Source organism: Lissotriton helveticus, chromosome 10 (assembly GCF_964261635.1).
Source record: "Lissotriton helveticus chromosome 10, aLisHel1.1, whole genome shotgun sequence".
Lineage (NCBI taxonomy): Eukaryota > Metazoa > Chordata > Amphibia > Caudata > Salamandridae > Lissotriton > Lissotriton helveticus.
In genome coordinates this window covers 686,077,842-686,101,159 of record NC_136071.1, presented here as the reverse complement: position 1 = coordinate 686,101,159, position 23,318 = coordinate 686,077,842, and the positions used below count along the sequence as shown (strand labels likewise).

Genomic DNA, 23,318 nt, shown 5'->3' with positions numbered 1-23,318 from the left:
TGTTTTGAAAGATTGTACTAACCCATTCCATCCTATGCACCCTGGTAGGCCTCAGTACATAGTTTGACAAGAATGCTTTATAAAATAAATCATTGCAATCATATCGAATCTTGAGACCTTCAATTTATTGGGCCCAATCTGTTGAACCAGTCACCCATAGGATGTAATATTTGCCCCACTAAAACGTTCCTAGGTAATTGACAACACCCCAGTCATATAGAGCCACCACCACATCATTACCTTCAAGGATCAACATACCAGTCTAAAACACAACGGCCAAGACAGAAAATACCACAAAGAACAAATCCACATAACAAACATTGGAAAGTTGGACATCCCGTCGAAAGACCACCAATCAGTATGCAGCCTCAGTACATACCCACCTTCTATAAGGTTTCCATTGCGCTAGACTACCAGATGCAGCTAAGTACCACTGCCAGGTCTAACCTCAAGAAGCATACAACATGCATAATTAAAAGTAAAAAAAAAATGAAACTCCCACTTAGCATTATACAAGCTACGTGGAGAAAAACACGGGATGAAAATGACAACCTAATAATACAATGCTGTAACTGAACCTACTAAGCAGCCATCAGAACTACAATACAACTAAAGTACACTTCATGCATAATTAAAGCTGACTGTCCTTCAAACGAACTCCAAAAGATATCAAAAGAATTCCATAATCTGGATTGCCAAACCATAAAAGACCCTAAGATCATGAGTCTTCTGCGACAAAATGGCCATGGAACAGATCTCAAAATTAAAGCTATCTTAAGAGCAAAGTAGCTATACTCCTTCGCAGGACAGCACCACAACAGTAATGGAGAATACCAGTCCCCCATCTCTCGCCACCTTCAGTTTCTTTTCTGAAAATCAACTGTGCAAGATCAATGCAAGCAAGACATTGGTATCACCGTCTGGCTCAATCTTCCAAAAGATTTTCAAAGATATCCTTTGCACAACTTGTGCAGGGCAAGTAGATGAGAGTATATAAAAAACATCTTTGAAACTACAATCTTTCCCAGTCCTCCGAAAAAGAACAACAAAAGAAGAAGAACCTGGACCCTTCCAATCCAGCAAACTATAGGCCAATTTCCAAAGCCCATTCATAGGTAAACTATTTGAATGAGTAGATTTTACTCATCCCTCCAATTTTACTGATTAAAATAACTTTGTCAGACCAACAGTCAGGCCAGGTAAAGACACAGAGTCTGCCCTCGTAACCATATCGGATGGCCTAAACTCAAAGTGGACAAGAACAGAGTGTCTTCCTTACTGCTTATGAACTTATCAGTGCCATTTGACATGACACGGTTCAACACTAAACTGTGAGGCACAGGCTCCATCTTGGAATACATGAAAATACTGTAAAAGGGATTGCCTCATACCTAAAGGACAGACAGATCATGTTTTTCTTACCAACTTTGTATCGACCCTTCACATGCAACATTGTGGCATTCCTGCTGGTCATTCATCTCTTCTCTCCAACATCTACTTAACCATCTTACCGGACCAGAGCAGATCATTCAATCTTACATGTTACAAGTATGTAGATGAAATGAAGATCATTCTAAAAATGGATAGTTCAGAAGAACCTCTACAGATCAAGACTGTGTAGTTGATTCTGTATCTTAGATACATGGATGATATTTACCTAAAACTCACCACCGCCAAGACTAAACTCAACCTGTGAAGAATAGCACAAACACCAGCCAACGGGCATGGCCTAAGGAAGTTGAGGTTCTGTCAGCTACAGCAAGAGAAATGAGAGCCCATATAAGAACCATGGACTTGGATCTGTCCCTGATAAAGAATGTTAAGGATGTTAAAAGGAGCACCTTCTACAGAATGAAAACGCTGCAATGACTCTTCTCATCTATTTGGTACAGAGGAAAACTGCAGTCTGTCCTCACTCTTGCGCGCTTCAAGCTTGGCTATGCCAATGCCCTGTACCTGGGCACCACTGCTTCATCATATACAAAATTCAACAAATCTAAAACGTTGTACTAAGCCTTCACCCCAGAGAACACTAAACATTAGTCCTGCCAATGCTTATCTGGATTCCTGTAGCGAGATCAATGGTCAGAATGCTTTTCATCATCCACAGAGCATCCAAAACAAAAGGACCCTTATACCTACATATTAAATTTAAACAACACAAATAAAATATGACCCTGCGCTCAGGGATAGCACCACAGTTCCTTATACCACCTTAATAAAAGAAATCTATTGGACGCTTTGATTTACAAGCTGTGTATCCACTATCACCACCATCATCCACTTCCTGTTTCCCTAAGGAAAGCCAATAGTATGTTCTCCTTTAGAAAGGAGTTGAAGACCTGGCTTTTCTCCCAATGATATTCTTTCGGCCCTCTTTGAATTGCGGTGTTGTGTACTTTTTCCCAGTTTTCTTTGCCAAAGCGCCAGGACACTCCTTGGAGTAGCCGTGCGCTATAAAAGAGACCACATAACATAACATTTAAAGTTTAGAAGAGTGGTGAAAACCTTGTTGTTCCCAAGATAAATTCATCACCCCCTCTGACCCTGGGATGGAACCCAGAACTGTAATCCTTCTACCAGCATAAGTACAGTCGAGAGCTAAGAAGCAGACACTCAGTCCAAATTGGGGAGCTATACTCAAAGTATTTTGCAATGACCTCAGCATACGAATAGGATGTAATAATTGAGCCGCTCCAATCCATACTACCGCTCGTAACCTGAAGACCAACAACCTGCCTAGTGCAACACTAACTGGAACTTAACGGACATACTAAACAATGTCTATCCTACCTTCTTCCGCTAACCACAAGATGGAGGACAATTACTCTTGTCCTGTTGACTGTCCTCCCAGTATCAGTTTGATATAATCTGTCAACTTATAGTATAGTTTGTCACTTAATTACCTGGTTCCTGATTGGCAGTGGGACAGGCATATAATGTATGAAAGGACCTGTAGAACTTTGCTGGCAACTGGATGGAACAGGTACATGCTGTATAAGCATGCGTAAATAACCCCTAAGCCATAACCAGACCGGTCTACTGAAACCAAAAAGATCTTCCACAATTTGCGGTTAACCAGAGGGCTCAAACGTTGTCCATTGTGCTCTGTGCACTAACCACTTATAAAGACAAAAAGGCTGACACAACACAGGCCATCTTGTCAAATCTCTTCACTTGACATCTTGTAATAGCAATTATTATAAGGGGGACTGTAGCTCAGTCTATTCAGGCAAATCTTGAATCCCCTCTCACTTTTTAACAACACCCGTTACCTCTAAAGGATCCATAAGCTCAGCGTGGACAACCTCCTGTAGCAGTCAGCGTAGGAAATCTTAGTAAGAATAATAATCTACCAATACAGTAAAGTGACCGGCAGAGCTAATTGGATCAGCTGGCAAAGCACATTATAAAAATGTGTATCTAACTCTCTCAGTCCTCCTCTATCACACCAAGAGCTGTATCCCATAATGTACTACCTGCACCTCAGTGGACATCTTGCATGATAAGCTTCCAACATATGCTCAAAGTAAAGAAAACACTCTCTCAAACACGTACCTTCAGGGTGTAGCATGCTACTCACGCGGACAAACCTTTCAGGGCCCACAGAGGGATAATAAGCGCTTTACAAATATGCTATAATACACTAAAAGTACATTCTATGTTTTTTGTTCAGCATACTGATAAACACTATTGTACATTTTTTAAACAATGTTATAAGTAGTGCATGTCCCCTCAACAACTAATGTTTCAGCTGTTCATGAAAGTTTTTGGAAATGCCAATCAGAATTGCATTTGGAATATTCATTTATAATGTTAAGCTCTTTCGCCTGGTATTTTAAAGTTGGTTGTTTTTCCTGTCCTCATTTTCAAAGGAATCCCCATTTGTACAGAAATGTGTCCAGAATTGATAAGGGATGGAGTTTTAAATATTTTCTCCATTTGTTCTTTGGTGCTTATTTTGTAATTTAAAAGTAAGGAATTAACTTCATGAGGCTCAGATAAATGAATGGTACCGTCAGTCTACTGGTTCTGTAGTAGGGGATCTCTAGTCATAATCTAGTGAATAGTCCCGCCCATGTGCGTGGACCCCGGAGCAATCAAAATAATCTCTTAAGGTGTCGAAAAATGCAGAACTGCACAGACACTTAAGAGAGAATTAAAGACAGATAATGCAGCCTATATCCACAGGCTACACTGTCCAGTACTTCAACTAGAAATTCCACCAAAAATCCACAAACCGCAAAGCCTGTCCAGATTTCCCTTGCTTTAACAGCAAAAACCCTCTGGAATGATAGAGAGAAAGACCTGGACAGACAAGCCCCATAGGCTGCCATTATGTGGCTCAAAACAGGATACTATGCCTTTAAGAGAACCTTCCAGAACTTCACAGTATCCCAGAATGCACTGCAGGTCCCTTTTACTTTCAGTTCTTTTTTCCGGCTCCTGCTAGCAGGACCCTGGAGCATTGAGCTCTCCCTTTTGGGATTTATTTTTGGGATTTCTCACTTTTTCAAGTATTTTTTGGTACTTTGTTCAAAGTACTTTGGTTTATTCTTCTTTGGTGTGCTTTTGGGGCAGTCTTTTTTGTCGAATATGCCTGCTTTATTTGACAAATGCCCGGAGTGTTCCAGGAAGAAGGCCAAGACTGACCCACATGAAGTGTGTATCCTCTGCCTTCCCTCCTCTCATAACCCTGATGAGTGTGAGATCTGCCAGGGATTTACAACCAGGACCCTGAGAGACAGAAAGAAGATCAGGCTCCAAGGCATGGAGGAGAGAAGACTGCAAGCACGAGGTGGGTCTGGAGGGGCACATCTGCCCATGCTGAGGCCTCTGGGGGGCTCCCCAGAGGCAGGAAGTCCAGCAAGCGTCTCCATTCTCCGTCGGCGTCCATTGCACCGACTACGGCGTCGAGAGGGATGACTACAGTCTGTTCCCCGTCTCCCCAGGGCTCTGGGTCGAAGCGACGTTCGGCGTCGAGGGATCTGAACAGACCGACGTCACCGGTGACTGTTTCGTCGTCGTCGTCGTCGAGGACTAGACGTCGACGGGTGGCCCGGCGTCGGCGCTCGCCGTCGTGGCGACACCGCCATTCGCCGTTGGCGAAAAGGAGAAGATCGTTGTCGAGGGGATCCTCGGCGTCGAGGGGGCGATCGCCGTCGAGGCGCAAGAGATCGCCGTCGAGGAAGAGATCGCCGTCGAGGCACAGGAAGCCGTCGAGGCGAAGACGATCGACGTCGAGGCGGAACCGTTCGGCGTCGAGGGACAGGCGTTCGCTGTCGAGGAAGCGCAGTTCGACGCCGAGGGGCCGACGCTCTCCGTCGGGTCGCCGTTCTTCGACGCAGGAACGGTGCAGAAGGAGTTTGGGTGCCAGGAGTCAGTCTGATAGGCGTCCAGTGCCTAGGAGAGACTCTCTCACTTCCCCGCCTGACAGGGAGGGCGGGTCACCGGGCTCGGTGTACTCCCTTGTGTATACCCCTCCTAAGCCGTGGACAGTGACGCCTCCTCCTCCGCCTCCTTTGACGAGAGGGCTTCCTCCGCGGATCCCTACCCCGCCGCCTCTACCACCTCGGCCTCAGCCTCAACCTCAGCTGCCGGTTGACAAGCCTCCACCGCTTCCTCCGAGGTCGGTTTCCCTGCCCAGGTACCCGACTCCTCCGAAGGGGACCCCTCGGCCGAGGGGACCACCCAAGCCACAGTCTCCTGTCCCGGTGGAACCGGCAGGGCGACCTAAGCCACAGAAGTCGCGATTCCGCTCCGGACAGAGAGGGAGGTCGCGCAGTCGTCACAGATCCTCGACGAGGTCCAGACGGCGCCACAGGAGGCGCGGTTCACGGTCCCGCACAGGCTCTTCCAGGACGAGGTCCTACTCCCCGACCTTGTCAGACTCCCCGGGGACTAGGGTGTCTCCCGTGGATGACATCAGCACGTTCCAGGATGTTCTCCTGAGGGGTGCAGCGAAATTAGGAATCACGGTGACGGCTCCCACACCTACGACGTCCGTGATCTTTGAGACACTTCACAAGAAACATTTGTCTCGCCCTCTGCTGCCGCTCGTGCCAGGCTTGGTAGAGCCAGCGGAGGAGCTGTTCCTTACGCCTGCAGTAACGAGAGCTGCTCCATCCCGTCTGCTGAAGAAATATAGGGCTCCGGATTCCGACCCGACTTTTCTAAGGTCTGACACGGTTCTGGACTCCGTTATAGTGGCGGCAGCCAGAAAACAACATTCTACCTCTCCGTCTTCTACCGTGATAAGGAGAGCCGATGGATCGACTCTAATGGCAGGAAGGCTTGTGGGACAGCAGCTACAGCCATGAAGACCGCTAGCGATACTGCTCTGCTGGGACGGTACGATCGTTCCCTGTGGGAATCTCTCCAGCAGTTCACGGAACTCCTGCCACGAGACAAGAGGGAGGATTTCCTAGAGATCCTGAAGGAAGGGATGCTGGTGTCGAACCAGGTTATCAGCGCGGCTGCGGATGGTTCCCTGTTGGCGGCCCATGGTTACTGTCATGGGATCAACCAGCGACGACATGCTTGGCTCAGGCTCACATCACTCAAGCCGGAGGCCCAGCAGAGAGTGGCTAATCTGCCTTTCTCGGGGGAGACCCTGTTCGGAAAACATGCGGATGATGAGATGGCCTGCATGAAGGCGGAGGCAGAGACTTTGACGGCTGTGGGCTTGGAGAAGCCCAAAGAAAAGAAAGCCTATCGCCCGTTCCAGAGACGGTTCGGGGCGCAGGGCCGAGGGCGAGGACAGGCTTCGGGACAGCAGCAGCAACAACAGCAGCAGTTCCGGAGGCCCTTCCAGAAACGCCAGAAGGGTAGAGGAGGTCAGCAGTCCTCTACAGCGAACAAGGGCGCGGCCGGGTCTCGACCCTGAGCTGTTACTTCCCCTTCATCCGTTACCCGCTCCGGTGGGGGGGAAGCGTCCAATTTTTTCTGGCAGAGTGGAGAAAAATTACTCGGGACAAGTGGGTGCTGAATATTGTTTGCAATGGATACAGTCTTCGGTTCACCGGCGCGCCTCCATCTATCCCTCCAGTCAGCTCGCAGTTTCAGCTGCGCGAGCTCCAGGCGGAGGCCGATATCCTGTTGAGGAAGAAGGCGCTAGAAGACATACCTCTGTCTCAAAGAGGAAGAGGTCTGTACTCCCGGTTCTTTCTGGTCCGCAAGAAGGACAAGAACGAGTTCAGGCCCATTCTGGATTTGCGACAAGCAAACAAGTGGATTCGCAGAGAGAAGTTTCGCATGCTGTCGTTGCATCAGATTTATCCTAAGCTGCAACAGGGAGACTGGCTGTGTGCCATAGATCTTCAGGAAGAATACTTCCATGTGCCCATTGCACACAAACACAGGAAGTTCCTGCGGTTCCAAGTCAGCGCCAATCATTATCAGTACACAGTACTGCCATTCGGATTGAAGTCTGCGCCCAGGACGTTCTCGAAGTGCATGGCAGTGGTAGCCGCACACCTAAGGAAGAACAGGGTGTTTGTCTACCCGTACCTGGACGATTGGTTGATCAAGGCCTCCTCCTTCTCGGAAGCTCAAGCGCACTTCCGGAAGACGTGCGTTCTCTTGAACAAGCTGGGGTTGCAGATCAACATGTCCAAGTCTGTTCCGACTCCGGTCCAGTGCATACAGTACTAGGGAGCCTCCATCAATACGCTGTCAGCAAGCGTGCCTCCTTCGGAGGAGAGACGGTTATCACTCCTTCGGAAGGCTCAGGCTCTTATGACCACTCCATCTACAACAGTGAGGACGGTGTCTTCTCTACTGGGGTCGATGGCCTCTTGTATCTTCCTCACGCCACACGCACGGCTGCACATGAGACCATTGCAGGAGTGCTTGGAGGATCAGTGGGATCAGAGGAAAGGATCTTGGGACGACAAGATACGACTGTCTCTGCATGCTCTTCAGTCTCTGAAGTGGTGGTGTTCAGCGAATCTCCTGAGAGGGGTTCCCTTCCACAAGGACATCCCCACGCAGACTATTGTGACGGATGCGTCTCTCCACGGCTGGGAGGCGCACTCCGGATACCTACAGATTCAGGGGACGTGGTCCCAGATGGAGTCCACGTACCAAATCAATTTCCTGGAACTCAGAGCTGTTCACTTGGCACTGAAGGCCTTTCTTCCGTCCTTCTGGACCAACTCTTTGCTTGTTCAGACAGACAATACGACAACGATGTATTATCTCAACAAGCAGGGGGGGTCGAGATCGCGCACTCTGTCGCAGGAGGCGCAGGCGATCTGGCATTGGCTTCTGGCCAGAGGACTGACGATAATGGCCACCCATCTACCAGGTGTGCAGAATGTTCAGGCGGACGCACTGAGCAGACTGATCCAGGAAAACCACGAATGGGTCATAAACGACGAAGTACTAGGAGAAGTCTTCGCAAGGTGGGGGACTCCAGACGTAGATCTGTTCGCCACCGCCGAAAACCGCAAATGCCGAGACTTCGCCTCCAGGTACTACCAACCTGGGACGCTGGGGAATGCGCTATGGATCGACTGGTCGAACAACTTTCTGTACGCTTTTCCACCCATTCCCCTGATTCCGACGGTGCTCATCAAACTGTCCCAGTCCAAGGCACGGATGGTCCTGATTGCCCCGGAATGGCCCAGACAGTGGTGGTTCACGGACCTACTTCACCGGTCGCTCCTTCCTCACGAAGTTCGGGGGGCAGATGTTGCACCCCAACCTCTCGTCTTTGAGTTTGGTGGCATGGCTCCTGAGATAGTGCAATATGGCCATCTGAATCTACCAGATGATTGCATGGACATACTGAAGGAGGCTAAGCGACCTTCCACTAGGACTTCTTATGCTTACAAGTGGAAGAGGTTTTGCATCTGGTGCATGTCTAAGAACTATGACCCGACGGCATGCAAGGAAGATGTCATCGTTCCATATCTTCTACATCTGGCGCAGTCTGGCCTTAATGTCCTTTCCATTAAGGTTCATCTGGCTGCTTTGACTGCCTACAGGAAATGCCCTTCACAGACTTCCTTCTTTCAGATCCCTGTGATCAAAGATTTTTTGGAAGGTTTGAAGAAAGTGTTCCCTCCTGTCCGGCTTCCTTCGCCTTCAGGGGAATTGAATGTGGTGCTGTCCAGATTGATGGAGCCTTTTGAACCTATTCATAAGGCTTCGTTGCAGCACCTATCCTGGAAGGCGGCGTTCCTCGTGGCCATTACATCGGCCCGCAGGGTGAGTGAAATTCAGGCGTTGTGTTGCCAAGAACCTTATACTGTATTTCATGCTGCTAAGGTTGTTATGCGTACTCACCCTAAATTTCTTCCTAAAGTTATATCTGACTTTCATGTTAACCAGGCCATAACTTTGCCTACGTTTTTTCAGAATCCTTCCTCTCCAGCGGAAAGGTCCCTGCATTCCCTGGATGTTAGGAGGGTGTTGAAATTTTATCTGGATAAAACCAAGGATATTCGTAGGTCAGACCAATTGTTTATCAATTATGGATCAGTCAGGACAGGTCTTGCTACCTCTAAACAGTCCATTTCGAGGTGGATTGTGTCCTGTATACAGTTGTGTTACCAAAAAGCTGGTAAGACCTTCGGGGGAAACCTAAGACTCATTCCACCAGGGGCAAAGCTGCCACGACTGCTTTGCTCTGTAATGTTCCAATTGCAGAGATCTGCAAGGCGGCCACTTGGAAGTCGGTCCATACCTTTGCTAAGCATTACTGCCTGGACACTGATGCCAGGGCAGACGCTCAGGTTGGGCAGGCTTCGCTGCGAAATCTGTTCGCACAGTAGTGGTGTTATTTCTCTTTTCTCCACCGCCGCTTTGGTGTGGGGATGGGCTTGCCATTCTATTCACTAGATTATGAGATCCCCTACTACAGAAGGAGTAGTTTCTGTCCTGTAACTCCAGTTCTGTAGTAGGGGTATCTCTGTTATAGTCATAAGCGCCCGCCCGCCTCCCCGTTGGAGAGAGATATTCATGTAAGGAATGCTACAGGTCTGGCGTGTTACGCCTTCAAAAAGAACTGAAAGTAAAAGGGACCTGCAGTGCATTCTGGGATACTGTGAAGTTCTGGAAGGTTCTCTTCAAGGCACAGTATCCCGTTTTGAGCCACATAATGGCAGCCTATGGGGCTTGTCTGTCCAGGTCTTTTTCTCTATCATTCCAGAGGGGTTTTGCTGTTAAAGCAAGGGAAATCTGGTCAGGCTTTGCTGTTTGTGGATTTTTGGTGGAATTTCTAGTTGAAGTACTGGACAGTGTAGCCTGTGGATATAGGCTGCATTATCTGTCTTTAATTCTCTATTAAGTGTCTGTGCAGTTCTGCATTTTTCGACACCGTAAGAGATTATTTTGATTGCTCCGGGGTCCACGCACATGGGCGGGACTATTCACTAGATTATGACTATACACAGAGATCCCCTACTACAGAACCAGTAGACTGACGGTACCATTCATTTATCTGAGCCTCATGAAGTTAATTCCTTACTTTTAAATTACAAAATAAACACCAAAGAACAAATGGAGAAAATATTTATAACTCCATCACTTATCAATTCTGGACAAATTTCTGTACAAATGGGGATTCCTTTGAAAATGAGGACAGGAAAAACAACCTTAAGAGATTATTTTGATTGCTCCGGGGTCCACGCACATGGGCGGGACTATTCACTAGATTATGACTATAACAGAGATACCCCTACTACAGAACTGGAGTTACAGGACAGAAACTACTCCTTTTGTTTCTTCTTGATAATTTCCTCTCTTGGGTCAGTTCAAATCCCCTCTGTTGTACCCCATTGATGTCCCTCAGAAGATTCTTGATGTTAAAGAGGCACACTTGATTTTGAAGTGTCTCTCAGAAGCTATGGCTGTGTATGGGTGTTTGTAGACATCTATAGAGCATTACCAAGGTGCTAACACCTTTACTCAACAAAATTATTGACACCGGCAAATTTCCGTGCAGTTGGAAAAAGGCCTGTATCAGACCCATTATTAAAAAGGAGAATCTAGACCCTTCCGTGCCCAAGAACTACCGTCCTATCTCTTGCTTACCCCTGCCCGCAAAAATACTGGAAAAGGCTATGAACCAAGAGATCATGAAATATCTAGACGAAAAGAAACTGTTAGACCCCTCACAACACGGCTTCAGACCATACCATTCCACGGAATCTGCTCTCATTGTGGCCACAGAAAACATTCGCAAGGCTATGGACGAAGGTGGCCGAACAGCCCTGATTTTATTGGACTTAACGGCGGCCTTCGACACTGTTAACCACTCCGTCCTGGTAAAGAGATTAGCCACCCTGGGTTTTACAGGCAATGCTCTAACCCTGATTACCTCCTTTTTGGACTCACGAATTCAGCAGGTACACTGGAATGGGCTACAGTCAGCTGAATTTTCCCTTCCTGGCGGAGTCCCACAGGGTTCGGCCCTATCGCCCACACTTTTTAATTTATATGTTACTCCTCTGGCAGCACTGATCAGATCCTATGGCCTACAGTTGGTGTCCTACGCTGATGACACTCAAATTGTAGTGTCAAACTCACAATCTATTGAAACCATAGCGCAGCGTTTTAGAAATTGTCTCACTGGAGTGAGAGAGTGGATGAGCCACAATTTTCTAAGACTAAATACGGACAAAACGGAAATCATCGAGTTTGGTCAAAAACCGTCCGTTTGGAGTGACCTATGGTGGCCTCCAGAGGCAGGGTCCTGTCCGGTCCCAGTTGACAAGGTCAGAAACCTTGGGTTTGTATTTGACAAGGACCTTTCAGGCAGGGCACAGATCAACCAAGTGACTTCGACCTGTTTCTTTAAACTTAAGGTGCTTAGAAAGATTCTGCCCTACATCCCGATTACACTAAGAAAGGTGGTGATGGGAGCCCTGGTCCTGTCCTGTCCCGGGTAGATTATTGCAACTCACTCTACCTGGGAGCAGGAGAGAAACAACTCACAAAGCTGCAAGCCATCCAAAATGCTGCGGCAAGAGTGCTGCTAAATCTTCCCAAGCGGCACCCTACATCCAAATCCATTCGGGAGCTTCACTGGCTCCCGGTTAGGCGCCGTGTTCAATTCAAGGCACTTTGTTTGGTACACAGATCACTGTATGGAAGAGGACCTGACGAATTCATCACATTACTACCTCGCTATGCACCCTCCAGAACTTTGAGGTCAGCCAATCAGGATCTGGTGTGCCAGCCAAGAATAAACAGAGCTCGGTGGGGAGGCAAATCCTTTTCCCACCAAGCCTCCAAGTTGTGGAACTCCCTGCCCCTCCTGCTGCGTGCGCAAAAGTCCAAAATATGCTTTAGAAAGGCCTTAAAAACCTGGCTCTTCACTCAGTCCTAGGCCTGTCCCACTGTGCTTTAAGTGATTCTCAGCGCCAAGACGCCGCGGCATTCGTGCGCTCTACAAGAATTTCAGTCAGTCAGTCAGTCAGTCATAGACAAGCTGAATAATGGCTTAATACTGGAAACAGACCATGGCATTCAGGCGTAGGTTTGTCGATTCAGTCCATGTTAGCTTAGACCATCCATTCTTTGAGGTCTGTGACATCAAGTGAGGTCTCAGATTCAGCAGAGACTCCAGCATTAGCAGAGGCTGCGAGGCCAGTAAGGAGCTCTGCATCAGCAGAGGATGTTATGACAGAAGGGAACCATGACTCTAGAAGATGCAAGGTTTTCATTGAACACCATCAGTCACAGTAATGTCATAAAGAGGTAGTAATCTCATCGGTGACAGTGAGGTCAAGAGATGTCATGGAAGGACAAATTAAACCATAATGTTCAGAGAGTCTGATGTCAAGATGGATTACAATGACCAGGGTGACCAACTCGAGACTGCTTCACATAGACATGAAATGGCATTAACAAACATTGAGAAATGTGTTATTTCTTTATGATGCTACCAGGGCCAGGTAATATGTAGATTTATCTATGTCTATAGATGACATAGGTAAACATGAAGTAAAGGTATCTCTGTTACCAATTGGTCTATGGCAAATGTCTCCTGATGTAGTATTAGTAATTTTAATTTCCAGTTTTCATAGAGACTAAAATGTCCGTAATATTTCCTGGAAGAGGGTCCTCCTTGATAAACGGTGTCTAGTGTCTAACGCTCCACCATAGAAGTCTTGGCTTGTGGGTGGGCCAAGGGCCTAAGACTGGAAAGGGCCAAAAACATAGGGATTAATGGTAAAGCACAGTGAATTCTAGGGCACTACATTTAAAAAAAAATGTTTTTAACAGATTCTGCATTGGACAGCCACACAAGTGAGGTATCAATTTACTGTGGAGACCAAGGGGAACCCTGGGTGGTAGGAAAATTGTACCGGCACAGCAACTCCCACCCCATACCCCCCCCCCTTCCGAAATGTGAGAAAAATTAGATTTTATCTTGTGTGCAAGATTTGAGGTTTACAGGGGATTGTGGGTAAGAAAACATTGGGGGATCGACGCAAGCCACGCATCCTTGGACGCCCCCACGTGCCCAATTTTCGGAAATGTCTGGGTTTGGTAGGTTTCCCTAGATGGTCGCCTAGCCCGGGATTAAAAACACAGTTGGCCCCCTTGCAAAATCACGTTGTTTTGTGATGCATAATTTTGATGTCTCCACAATACTTTTTGGGGCCTTCCCTGTCACGTGTACTTGGCCAACCCACACAAGTGAGGTACCCTTTTTATCGGGAGACCTAGGGGAACGCTGGGTGGTAGGACATTTGTGTTAGCCTAGTGATCCCACAATTTTAACAAAAAGGAAATGTGTGGATAATTAGATTTTTTTTAAGCTAAATTTGAGGTTTGCAGGGAATTCTGGGTAAGAAAACATTGGGGGTCCATGTAAGCTACACCTCGCTGGACTCCCCCGGGTGTCTAGTTTTTAGAAATGTCTGGGTTTGATATGTTTCCCAAGATGGCCGCCTAGCCCAGGATCAAAAACACAGGTGCCCCCTTGCATAACTAGGTTGTTTTGTGATGCATAATTTTGATGTTTCCATAATACAATTTGGGTCCTTCCCTGTCCTGGGTACTCGGCCCACCCACACAAGTGAGGTACCATATTTATTGGGAGACTTGTGGGAATGCTGGGTGGTAGGAAATTTGTGCTGACCCGATGAGTCCACAACTCTCCCACACACAAATGTGAGAAAAATGTATTGTTTTTGCCAAATTTGACGTTTGCTGGGGATTCTGGGTAGAAAAATGTTGGGGAATCCATGCAAGCCACACATCCTTGGACTCCCCGGGTGTCTAGTTTTCAGAAATGTCTGGGTTTGATATGTTTCCCTAGATGGCAGCCTAGCCCCTGACCTACATTTTCACAAAGAATGAATCCCTGGGGTCTGGTGTGCTTTTTACCCCCGGGGGCAGATCGGGGGTGATAACCCCCATCTGACTTGGGGGTGGCGGGTGGTGGCAGAAAGATGTTGGGGATGGGGGCATTGGTCTGCCCATTGTGGGAAGCCCCACCCCTCTTTCCTAAAAATACTAAAAACTTCACTGGCGCCTAGTGGGCTTTCTGCCCCCCTCCCGGGTAGATCGGTACTACTGCCCCCTTCTGCACCCCTGGGGGGGGGGGGGGGCAGAAAGACTTTGACAAATATTTTTGGGAGGGGTGGGGGCATTATTGTGTCCATTTAGGGCAGCCCCCACCCCTAAGTATCAAAGAAAATATAATCCCCAGTGTCCAGTGGACTTTCAGCCCACATAGGGGGCCGATCGGGTGAGAGGGTAGCAGAAAGACTCCCTTTAGTGTTGGGGTGGGGGCATTGGTATGCCTATTGTGGGCAGCTCACACCCCTCATTTGTTAAAAAAAAAATCCTGGTGCCTAGTTTGCCTTCTGACCGGAGCTATTGGCCCCATCTGCACCCATGGGGGGGGGGGGGGGGCAGAAATACTGTTGCTTGGTCTTGGGGGGGGTGGGGGCATTATTGTGCCTATTTAGGGCAGCCCCCAACCCTAAACATTGAAATAAAAGAATCTCTGGTGCCTTGTGTGCTTTCTGCCCCCCCGGGGGGGGGGGGGTCGGCAGATTTCCTGACTTTGCCCAGGTTACAATGGGGGATGCTCCCCTCTCCCTGGTGCCTAGTGGGTGGATCCCTGCTTGGGGAATCGCCCTCCTGCAGGGATCCTCTAAAGCACGGGTACTCCTAATACGGCCCGCGGGCCACCAGCTGCCCGGCAAGCCTTCCTGGGCGGCCCGCAGACCTTGCAGACGCCTGTGTTTTAAAATAAATAATTAAATTGTGTTAGCAAATACCGCTGCAGCAGCGCAGACTCTGCTTTGTGGGGGCCGAGGAATTCCAGTGATTGTCAGAGGGAAGCTGCAGGGGCGCTAAGAGGTGAAATTCAACAAAGCCTCATTAACATGTAAATGGTCTTTTAAAGACCTGTGAAGTACTTGGTGCTGAGGGCTGACGCAGACCCACAGGTGAGATGACAGAGGGTGAGTGAGAGAGAAGTAGACAGAGGGAGGGAGAGGAAGGGAGACAGAGAGAGACAGAGAGATGGAGGAAGAGAGTGAGACAGAGGGAGACCGAGGGAGGAAGGGGAACAGTGGGAGACAGAGTGGGAGACAGACGGACGGAGTGGGAGACGGAGGGAGAAGGAGGGAGAAGGAGGGAGACGGAGGGAGACGGAGGGAGGAGGGAGACGGAGGGAGGAGGGAGACGGAGGGAGTGGGAGGGAGACGGAGGGAGTGGGAGGGAGACGGAGGGAGTGGGAGGGAGACGGAGAAGGAGGGAGACGGAGAGGGAGGGAGGGAGACGGAGAGGGAGGGGGAGTGACAGAGGGAAGAGGGCGATGGAGGGAGGGCGACGGAGGGAGGGCTACGGAGGGAGGGAGGAGGGAGACGGAGGGAGTGGGAGGGAGACGGAGAAGGAGGGAGACGGAGAGGGAGGGAGGGAGACGGAGAGGGAGGGGGAGTGACAGAGGGAAGAGGGCGACGGAGGGAGGGCGACGGAGGGAGGGCGACGGAGGGAGGGCGACGGAGGGAGGGCGACGGAGGGAGGGCTACGGAGGGAGGGAGATGGAGGGAGGAGGGAGACGGAGGGAGACGGAGGGAGGAGGAAGGGAGGGAGACAGAGGGAGGAGGAAGGGAGGAGACGAAGGGAGGGAGACGGAGGGAGGGAGACGGGGAGGGAGATAGGGAGGGAGGGAAGAGGGCGACAGAGGGAAGAGGGCGACAGAGGGAGGGAGAGAGAGAGAGAGGGAGGGAGAGAGGGAGGGGGTGAGAGAGAGAGAGAGAGAGAGAAAGAGATGTGTGTATCCTGGGTCTGGTAGCTCAGTGGAGGAAGGCGTCTGCTGCAGGGACTTGTGTTCAACCTCATGGTCACAATTTTTTTTGCTTTAGCCCCGCCCCCCACTGACCCCGCCTCCACTGGTGCGGCCCTCGGCCACAAACCACACTGTAAATTTGGCCTCCGAGAGAAGGTTTGTGAGTATCCATGCTCTAGAGATTCTCCCCTTTCTATTGGTACCTCTCCCAGTTGTGTTGGTGCTCAGGGGGCTGAGATAGCCCCACGAGCACCAAAGCACTTAAACTGAAATGAGCGGATCGGCTTATTTCAGTTTCATTTGTATTGACGCCAGCGCGCCATGGGCGCGATAGTCATTACATATTAAAAACAAGCATTAGAAATGCAATAGGTCTCGGATTTTTTGAGTTAGAACTAATGGAATTGTAAATGGCAATGTCTTTTAGCCGTGGGTTATGGAGTGTATGCATGTGGTGTGTAGTGGAAATATGTGTGTTGGATTGGAATATTAGGAATGGTGGCATGCTGCGATGTATATGTTTAAAAGTAAAGGGCACCATATCGCAATTGCTACAATAGTTAATTGTGGATGCGTTAACAATTGATATGTGCACCGATGGGTGGTGCTGTGTGTGCCTGTAGAAATTGTGCACTGTTGGCTGCTGGTGTGTGCGCCTAGTTAAAGCATGCACTGACGACTGGTGTTGTGTGTGACTCGTGAAAGTGTGCCGTGACGGCTGGTGGTGTGTGTGTGTGTTTGATGAAAGCATGCACAGACATTTGGTGTTGTGTGCGTGGTGAAAGCCTGCACTGATGTCTGGTGGTGTTTGTGCTTGATGAAAGCGTACATTGATGGCTGGTGGTGTTTGCGCCTGGTGAAAGGGTGCACTGACGGCTGGTGGTGTGTGGTTGTGTGTGTAGTGGTGAGTGTGTGGTAGTGAGTGGTGATGAGTGTGTGCTGGTGAGAGGCTGGTGTGTGTGTGTGTGTGTGTGTGTGAGTGTGGTATGTGTGTGTGGTGTGGTGTTTTGTGTGTGGTCTTATGTATGTGTGTTGTGGACTTAGTTTGAGTGTTCGTCTTCTGCACACTCACACAGTGCCCCTACACACTCATACACTGCTCTCCCTGCACACTCACACTGTTCACCCTGCATAGTCGCACACTGTTCATCCTGCACACTCACACACTATGCACCCTGCACACTTACACACTGTTCACCCTGCACACTCACACACTGTTTACCTTGCACACTCACACACTGCAGTCACTGTCACTCTGCAGTCACTGTTACTCTGCAGTCACACTCACACACTGCAGTCACACTCACTCTGCAGTCACGCTAACGCTGCAGTCACTCTGCAGTCATACTCACTCTGCAGTCATTCTGCACTCGCACTCACTCTGTACCTGCACTCACTCTGCACCTGCACTCACTCTACACACACTCTCCAATCACACTCACTCTGCAGTTACTCTGCAGTCACACTCACGCTGCAGTCACTCTGCAGTCATTCTGCACTTGCACTCACTCCGAAAAACGTTAACTTTGCTTGCACTTTTTTCAGCAAAAAAAAACCGTAACACTTCTATCCCACTTACTTTGCTGAAAAAAACATTTCCAAAAGCTCTGTTGAATTACTTTTCTTTACAACATTTTGTGCAGACCTTTTCTCCTGCAATTAAACATTTCTAATTTCAAGAAAAGCGTCACCTTTCATCGTGGACGTGTACAGAGGATGGTTGTGGGGTTGTCAGCTGCATCTTTTTGCGGTCAGTACCTGTTTCATCCCCTGTACCGGGCCTTTCTCGTCGCTCCTTCTTTTATCCCCGGCCGGCAGGAGGGTGTCGCTCCCCGCGCATGGAATATGAGCATTATTTCACAGGTGGCGGCTCCCTCTCGCCCGCGCCGCTCCGGGTTTATTTCATCTGTCACTTTACAAGCGCGCGCCCGCTGATTATCACCAGGGAAACCGCCGTATACTCTGCGAGTGGGGGGTCCCGACGGGGCTGGGGGGGGGCATAGCGCTGAGTTTTGTAGCGCTCTGTGTAATGGGAGGCACGTGGAAGACTCCTATTACAACGCCCCTGAGGGATGCTTTCGAGAGCGCGCTGTCCCCGCCTCCTTCACTTGAACTGTGAGAACTTGACACCAAAATGATGTCGAACCATTACCTCTAAAGACCATTTAATACTCTGCTTCTGTAAATTACGCTTAATTCTGTACTTTTTGCACAAAATTATGTATTTGCATTTCATGTAACTACGTGAAAGAAAATTCGACAAACTCGCACAAGTCCTGGAGTGAAGGCAAAGTCTGTAGCAGCAAAGCTCCTGGGAAGGAAATGTCGACTTAATTCATGGAGGACCCGGTGTGCGGTGCAAGAAGCCTCACAGGTGGGTCTCGGGGCCTCCGGCAGATGGCAGAGAGCGTGCACCGTGTGATCGTGGGGAGGCTTGTGAGATGTCTCGGTAAAGCATGGGTCAAAAACTGAAATCGGGGCTCTGTAGATGCGCCTTCCGAGTTTTCGAGATGCTTAAGGGTGTGTCTAGTTATTAATGTGTACGGCAAGGATAGAAAGCGCAGTCATCGTGTTCAGCTTTTCCACTACACAATCAAGATTTGGCCGGGATGGGAGCCAGCATGCACACACACACACAGCTTAAATAAAAACAAACTGGAGACTGGTGCACGCGCGCCCAGCATCTGTCTTCAATTACCGCGGGCCCTGACAGCTGGTAATTGAAGACATATGCCCTTCTGCCCTCCTGCTGCGCGTGTCCGCACAGAATATGCACTAGGCGGAGCAACTCTAACGCATATGGCCTATTGCGTGCTGGCTTGTAAAAACACACGCATGCGAGGCCCAATTGCCATTCAGCTGCCAAAAATAACCAGCAAAAATCACGAGCTTTCTGGAATTCAAGGGTACGATTTTCGAAGCCCTCACAAAAGGACTCTTAAGCCACGCCCACTTCGTGGGACGTAGGCCGAGCCCTAAAAATGCCTCAGGAGCTTGGGGAAGCTCTTCCCCTCCTCCAGATGCCAAAAATAAAAAAAAGGAAATCCCTCTGCTGAAAACCGCAGAGGGATTCTGCGCTGGTGTCACACGGACTTAACGGTTACGTCCATGGCACACCAGCACTGCAGCCATGGACGTAACCGTTACACCCATGGCACGAACCGGTTGATGAAGGTGGGAGGTATATTAAATATTCCCAGGACTGAAACATATAAACCCAATCTAACGAGATGAATGCCTGTTAAAGGTCCTATGAGAGGCAACCAGCATTTTGGAATGAATCATGCACAATCTCCATCACCTGGTATAAACGTCTAATGTTCAGGAAGGTGCTCCGGCTGGGAACAAAGCTGTAGTGGCCAATAGTGACCTATTCAGGGAGTAGAGGGAATAGCCTCAAGGCTAACATTTTGCTAAGGATCTTATACTCTGAAGTTAAAAAGGAGAGTGGTCTATATGAGGAGAAGTCATCTGGGGTCCAGCCTGGTTTAAGCAGAGAGGTGACTAAAGCCTTTTTGGTGGTTCGGGGTAAAGTACTAGCTTCCACGGACGCCATGAAGAATTTCTCCAAATGTGAAACTAATCAGGAGGCAAAGGTTGAGTAGAATTCAATCTGCAAGCCTTCTATTCCTGGTGTTTTATTGTGTTCCATCTCTTTTATTGCTCGTCATAATTCTCTAGGTGTTAAGGGTGCCTCTTACGATGTTTGGGCTGGCTGTGAAATCCGAGGACGTCAGAGGCTACAGAGGAAGTTGTTTCTGTTAGTAGGGAGGTAGTGTTATTAGGGCCCTGTAGACCTCAGTGTCAGATGAATGGAAGGCTTTATTAATCTCTGCTTGTGCAGTGTAATTTTTTCCAGACAGTGTTTTGGACAGGATCGGGATTGGACCGTGGTGAACGTATTTTGCAGGCAAGCAATGTTCCAGCCCAGTCTCCCTCGAAGTGGATTTGTTGTGTATATAACCTAAAAACAATTAGCAGCAGACGTTCTTATAGTTCTGTATGACGTATCCTAGTGTTTCGGACGTCCTCTAGGCGTGTGGAGTCCTGCATTGACTCGTGTTCAAGAGCTTCCAACTGCATGTCTGTGTAAGGTTGATGGATAAATGTACTTACTGAGGTTTTGCAGCCTGGGTGTGCCTCATCTGAGCCCTTACTTCCATTAATGAAACCCTGCCCAACATATTAATGGGCAGTTGAGCTAAGCCTTACTCTTGCTGACCAATTAGCAGGCAAGTGGCCAGATGTCACAGTCTGGAGCCTGGTGACCCATTATCTTATGCAGCAATTTGGTGGTCCAGGCTTCTGCCAGCAAAGCAAATCCTTATTCATTCCCCACAACTCCTCCAGACAGGAAGTTTAAAAGGATTAAGGCATTCAGGAAGTGAATGTTCGCTTCGACCAGTTTGGCATGAGGACGGTCAACTCAGTCTGCCTGTAAATACTTTGTATGCATTTTGCCAGTGAAATTATGCAAGTGGTCCCGGAGACGTTTTGGTCCATTTTGTGTCACATCATTCAGGACTGTCGGGATACCGCCAAGTATGTAATGAGGGTTGTCCTTCGTACTACTGACTGGAGTGAGTGGTGGGCACAAGTGTGGTACTCCACCACATGTGTGGATGTGATCTACTGTCTTTTCTGGAGATAAGCAGGCATCCTTTATGGCTATGTCTTTCGATGGGTCCCACCTGTTATCCGAAAAGGATGACTCTGCCCTTGAACAGTCTAAAGAAAGCTGAGCCACAGTATGTTTATTCGGCATTTCTATGCCTGCTCATCTGTTTCTCCTCTTCCGAGATTACTCCAGAGGGCTGCGCATAGACAGCGTCAGGCTCGTAACAGCCACCCCAGTCCTTTTGTGACAGTGGAAGGGGATCAAGCATATATTGCGCAGGTCATCAAGGACAGAGCTCAGCAGTCCCGGTCTCTGCTGCTTTAGCCTCCAAACCGTTTTAGGTTACCCTTAGTGGCACACATTGGAGGCAAAATCAGGCATTTCTCCCAGGGTGGCAGTCCATCACATCCAACAGATGGGTCCCCCAGATCTTCCAGCAGGGTTATGCATTTCTGTTTCAATCCAACACAGCACAATTTCCTCCTACGTTAGAGTGGCTTTCAGAATAGAACCTTTCCACCTTGCTACAAGAGCTGCAGGGCAATCTACCATTACTTCGAGGGCACTTCGAACTACTGTTACTACGCATTTTTTACTTCGCAGGCAATATTACTTAGCATGCTTTTACTACGCATGCTAGTACTACGCAAATACGTTTAGTTCTCATGTTTGTACTTCGCAAACAACTGCAACTCACCAAGTAGTGTCAAGAGCCCCACGACAGACACCATGTTCACACGTTGAACGTGGTTGGCAGGAAATTTAAAAGGACTTTAAAATCCCCTGACAGACACCATGTTCACGCGTAGAACGTGGTTGGCAAAGTAACGTGGTTGGCAGGAAATTTGAAAGGACTTTAAAATTGCGGCCCGTAAAACAGGTAATTAACAATATTAAATTAATACATTATTCTAAAATATATTGTTTTACTAATTAAAGTGCAGAGAGTTTGGCGCATGTTGAAATGGGTACAAAATATATTAAGAAAATATCATCAAGTATTGTCAAGAGTCCGCCGACAGACACCATATTCACGTGTAGAACGTGGTTGGCAAAACAAACACTGGATATTTAAAAGGACTTTAAAATGGCGGCACGTAAAACAGGTAAGTAATAGTATTGAAATAATACATTAATACATAATAATACATATTTGAGTAATTTAGTTTTATGAATTAAAGAGCAGAGAGTTTGGCGCATGTTGAAATGGGAATAAAATATATTATGAAAATATAAATATAGATAATAGTGTTTTTTTTGTGGGCGTGTTTATTTTAAAATAGAGGGTGTTACAAAAATACTCGGGAATTAAAAATACCTGAGTAATTTTGTTAAATAAAAAAAATTATAAAGTGTGGTTTTAACCCCTTCCATGCTGCCGTCGGCCATTGGCCGACGGCAGCACTACCTCCCCAGTGCTGCCGTCGGCCAATAGCCGACGCGGCCCCGCCCGTTTTGCGGAAGTGCCGCACTTCCGCAAAATCGCAGGAGCAGTAAACGGGTTAAAATACATGATTTCCCAGGGATTTCAATTGAATGAAGAGAGTTAGTTAAATGTAAAAATAACATTAAAAAAAAGATGTAGGTATGTTTAAGAAAGTAAAATGTAAAGGAAAATTAACATTGTGTGTAGTGTAAAAAAAGATAATCTCACGGTTTGACATTGGTTTCAATAAACAAAATTTTCCTTTTTCTATTTTTAGGATTTTGATGAAAGTAGACGTCCTAATGTAACTATGTAATTTTACTAAAATCGCGATGTAGTGGTATGCGCAATAATTCCCAGCGAAGCAAAAGCATTTTTAATCTATTTCAAAGCAGTTACAAACTAAAACCATGCTAAATAAAATCATGCGTAGAAATGCTAAATGCGAAGTAAAAGCAGCGCACTAAAAACATGCGCACTAATGGTATGCGAAGTAACAGCACATATTCGAGCTGCAGGCCTTACCGACCAAAGTGTCCATGCAGAGGGTGCCCCCCTTGGTAGTGTTGGCAGGTTATTACACCCGCTATTTCTTCGTGCCCGCGAAGGATGGGGGCCTTTATCCTAATTTAGGTCTTCGCCTTCTGAATGCTTTCCTGCAGAAGGACAAATTCAAAATGCTTACACTTGCCCAAATTCTGTCTGTCCTGGATCCTTGAGACTCTATATTTGCCCTGGAACTACAGGATATGTACTTTCCTGTGCCAGTCTCGCAGACGTTACCTTCGGTTCAGGGTAGGTTAGGAGCAATGTCCATTTGCCTTGCGCCCTTGAACCGTACCAGAATCCCTTGGGTGTTAATGAAAGTGATGCCAGTGGTCGCTGTCCATCTTCGGAGGTCCAAGATGCCAGTTTTCCCCTGTCTCGATGAAAGGCTTGATCAATGAGCCAAAGTTACTCCTGACTCCTTCACAGAGGCTTACTTTTATAAATGATTTAATGTACACAGT

The 23,318-nt window shown here is 48.0% G+C and overlaps 1 protein-coding gene across 15 annotated transcripts in view; it reads left to right on the top strand.

Annotated features, from left to right (window-relative positions):
* Positions 1–23,318, top strand: part of KMT2C (lysine methyltransferase 2C) — a 1,799,940-nt gene that overhangs the window by 424,486 nt on the left and 1,352,136 nt on the right. The gene's annotated exons all lie outside the window — the stretch shown is intronic.